We start from the raw sequence: 4,926 nt of genomic DNA, 5'->3' as shown, positions 1-4,926 counted from the left end.
TATGTGTAGAGTGTATATATATATATATATATATAATGCGAAATAAAATATAATATCAAGAGCCATGAGCCAATTTCGAGTCGATGTAGAGATGAAACTGATCCACATAACTTAATTTGAGCCAGTTAGTTTGAATTTTGAGCTGGACCGAAAAAAAACTCAATTTGAGCCAACTCTTGTTTCGATTTCGAGCCGGTTCAAACTCGATTCAATTTCAAGCCGGTTCAGCTCGAAATCAAATATAACAAGTCATGGACTGATTTCGAGCCACACTGAATCTATTAGAGCTGATTTTGAGCTAATCGTGGCTGGCTCGAAATCAAATCGTTAATTATTTAATTGAGTAAAACAAATATTATGATAAGAAGTTTTGAAAATTAGATATTATGTAAAAACAAATAATAAACAACGCAAATATTTAAAAAAAAAAAAAAGCCAGCATCAATAATTGATATATAGTGAAAAGAACCATCGTCCAATAATTAAAAAGGTTGTTTCCTTTACATTATGAATTTAATTGATCATTATTTAAAAAAAAAGAGTAAATGATATATAAAGCTCATGATAATGATGACTAATGCAAATCATTGCTCATACTTTCCCTTCATGATTTGATGCAATTTTGATTTATTCGTCTCAGTCGATACGTCCTCAACAAATTTCTATATTGAGAGATGTCACAAATCACGAAATAAATTTTAAATAACAAATATTCAAATTTCAACAAAAAAATCATATAGAATCTTGATTTCAACACACTTATAATCAAATTGACCGACTCGACGAGACAAACATAATGACACCAACATTGATCTAATTCGAGTCAAGTCAAGCCCATGTCAAGTTGTTAAAACTATTTTTAAAGTTTTCTGGTGCTCTATTGAAAGGTCAAATTGATTCCAAATGTGATAAGCTTATAGTAAGATCGAAAGTTTTGATGAGACAGATCAAACAAGCCTAAGATCACTCAATTCTTACATTGTTAGGGAACTCAAATGTCCGTAGAACACCCTTCGATCAAGGAGATCTTTATAAGTCGTCTGATGGAGTGATCTGATTTCTTTTCTTATTTGTCGAGAGACCTCTCTTAAAATCTATGAAAAGATTCATACTCCTTCTTGAAAGGAGAACATAAACTTCAACTCGGAGGAAAACAGAGAAGAAGGGGCTAAAGTTCAGCATTTTGCTCTGAAGATCTAACGAACGCTTCCCACTCATGCCATCGCAAACTATTGTTGACTGCCTCCTGCTCATTGTAACAAAACACTATGCAGAGTATCGACTAACATTGTGGAGTAACGATACACAATGTTGAATAACGACCAAAATTACGGAGTAACAAAGCGTTGTGCAGAGCAGCGACCAACGTTATAGAGTGACAAACCTCTATGTGGAATAGTGGCTAGCTTTGCGGTGCCTCGAAGCATTCTACAGAGCAATGTGTCATCTCAAACACCACACAACAACACCCTTCAAAGAAGATGTACCACAGTTCTGACGACTGCAACTGCTCCCAACCGTTGTGCAATGAGTCCTTCTACATACAAACATTATAACTATGTGACCCTTCTGGACTGTGAGACAAGGGTCTGCAAGTATACTCATGAAGTTATAGTTGATTATTTTCGATTGGGCTGAACCCCACTTAAAAAACTTTAGGAGTCTCTACCTGTCACTTTTATTATCAAGCGTGTGATTGATTCTCATGCAATGCAAAGACGATAATTTATTACTCTACTGCCATGAATTCTCTAGCACACATCATTTTGGTGTCGTCTATGGAACTACATCCCACCACCAAAGGACTTGTGAAACTTGTTAAATGGTACCGGATGTAACACTCACAATAATGGAGCATCCCGCTCCAACAAGGAAGTCAAGCCTATGCAACTTCCCAGCCTAGAAAATGTTATCCTATCAACAAAAGTGGTTCAATTCTCTATTTGGAGGATCGAGTGTGCAAGATGGATGAGTCTTAACATAAAATTCTTTAGCACTTGCACGAGGCTTGGCAACTGATGCCAACATAACGAGCTCAACAACCGATAAATGCCCCGCTTTAGCACACTCATACCGTGCTAGCTTCCCGTGATGAAAACCTTTCTATAGGACGCTGACCTCCTCAATACTGTAGGTCCTACTCATCAGTCCCGCACAACTAGATTGATCGGTAACCCTCCAAAGCTTACGAGAAATTTGGCCCAGTCGCATCTTGTTGACACTCCTAAAACTTTATTCTTGATGATTTATGTGCCTCGTTCAAGAAGAGTTCACTATAAAGAATAAGGATCACTTCCCCACTCATCATAACTTTCAAGAGTCTTCACCATTGACCGAGATGGTCTTCTAACACTCCATCCTAGCAAGTTTCGAGCTCTGAAACCTTGATTCCTATGAAGGGTATCTAATCCTTATGAGCATGTTGACCACTATAGAATCATTATATATATTCAACATGCCTTTGATGAGCTTTTCTATTAAGTGTTCCCTGTCACTCTCAAGGTTTAAGCTCGCATCTGGTTATGCTCTCTCCCAAGGAACCATCCACACCTTCAATGAGCTAACTAAGCTATTTCTGGAGCAATTGATAGTAAACAAGAGCATCATCAAATATTCAACTCATTTATCAGGAATTCACTAGAACGAAGGATAATCACTCAAGGAATACTTTTGTAGATTCTCTAAGGAAGCTCGTTGGATTCTAGGGGTGGATCCTGGACCCAGGACTTTTCAACTCATTGTTGATGCAGGAGACAGTCTGTTCTTACGATGATCTTGACATCGTGACAAAGCTTAAATCTCTACTGATGAGGTCATTAGTGCACACAAGGAACAATTTGAGCAATTTGAGTTCAAGCACATGAATAAGACTGGGGATGCCAATCAAACCTCACACCAAAAGAAGTTCAAACCATAAGGGAATCATGATTTCCCTCATAGGCCCATGAACCAGTGACATGAGCCTTCATTAGTAAAAGAGTACAAGACACTCAACTCATCATGTGTCAACATCCAAGTAGCCATCAAAAATGAAAAGGCCATCAAGTGGCCAAGGCCGTTAAAATATCTACATGATGGAGACTAGACTCGATATTGTCATTTCCACCAAACAAAAGGGCATTCAATAGAAATATAATTTTTAATTAAAGAAAGATATTGCATGTCTAATATGTCAAGGTCACATGGACCACTACTTAAGAGAATTTAGTGAGGAGAATATAAAGAAAATTATCGGAATCATCAGATGAGAAGTACAACTATAAATTATCTTAAATTATCTTATTTGTGTAAGAGATTCTTTACTTTCATTTTTTTTACATAAGTTTCTAATTGTATATCTAGCAAGAATTTCTTTTTTACTTTAAAGAATTGTTGTTCAATGAATTTTTTTTTATTATCAAATAAGCTTTCTTTATTCTCTCACAAAAAAATTTGTGTGTAGAAATACCCATTGAGGGCAAAGGGTAGACAAGATCTTCATCCGTGGTCTGAAAGATGAGACCAAGAGGTAAGTCTCGAAGGGAAGCTAGCAGATACATTCTTAATTACTTAAAAGGTCTCTTGAGAGTAAGTGACTGATAAGGTCTCTACCCGTGCCTATGGAAGACGATCCCAAGAGGTAAGTTTTCATGGGAAGCTAGTAGTGGATACATTCATCACTATAATGACCTCTTGAGAGAAAGTGACTGACATTGTATTCACCTATACCTCTGGAAGACGAGCCCACTAGGCAAGTCACGATGAGAAGCTAGTCGTGAATAGGGTTTTCACTAGAAATGCATCATGAGAGCAAGTGGATAATATCATATCCGCTTAAAAATATCATAAGGCTATTAATCTCAAAAAATAAATATACATTAAAAACCTCAGAAGGTAACATTAAAAAACTCAGAAGTCTGATCCACAAAAAGTGCAGGTAAATTAACAACATTACTATTATCTGCACCTTTTAAGGCTTGCAGACTTCTGAAAATTGGCAAACTACTATCATGACTTTCAACTACGACATCTACGACAATTTGGCGCCATAACTACCGTCAACAACATTCACAACAAACTAATGAGTCCATAGCAATCGACTATGACCATCGCGGCCCTTTACAACTATTATTGCCTAAATATGTTGTACATAAACATTGTAATTCCATCTTCCTTAGCTCAAGAGAAGAGCATGCATGTGTACTCACCATTAAATAGCAGATTATTTCAACTGGGCTGGCTTTCGTGATTTTTCCCCTTTTTCCAAGGAGTTTCCACGTAAAAACTTCTAGTGTCTCTATCATCACTTTAATTACCTGAGTGTTTGTTGAATTTTCGTTCAATGCTAAAATGCTCTATAATCACTTTAATGTTATGACTCTTTTGACACATATACAACATAATGACTAATAATTGGGAATCAAATATAATTCAAAAAAACATAATAATAATAAAAATATTGGGAATCAAATATAATTCAAAAAAACATAATAAAAAAAAATTGTAATGGTGACTATCCTAACTAATTAATTTTCATGCTTGCCTTATGTTGTCTTGCCTTTTATATGATATTTCAGGTTTCACCCTTTTTGTATGCCAAAAGGGCATGAACTCATGTAAATTTATGCCATATTCTTCCACTCTTGTAATAAATTTGGGTTAAAACAAGTCGTAGGACAAAAATGAAAATCAAATAAAGCTTATGTTTTTATATTTCTGATTAGAAACATAAAAATAATCAAACCCTCATGTCTTACAGAAGCAAATGTCTCTTATCATTGATTAAGAGGACTCACTTATCATACTCTCTCCATTTTCCTTTTTTTAAGGGGCATTTGCATACATACATATCACCCAATTCCTATGTGTTTACATGTCTAACACCTAAACTTTGCTTTTTAATATTCTATCAGCTCAAAAATATCACTATTATAGCTTTAAAATGTG

This window comes from Phalaenopsis equestris, unplaced genomic scaffold (genome assembly GCF_001263595.1).
Source record: "Phalaenopsis equestris unplaced genomic scaffold, ASM126359v1 Scaffold000174, whole genome shotgun sequence".
Classification (NCBI taxonomy): domain Eukaryota; kingdom Viridiplantae; phylum Streptophyta; class Magnoliopsida; order Asparagales; family Orchidaceae; genus Phalaenopsis; species Phalaenopsis equestris.
The sequence above is the reverse complement of the archived record's forward strand: the minus strand, read 5'-3'. Positions refer to the sequence as shown.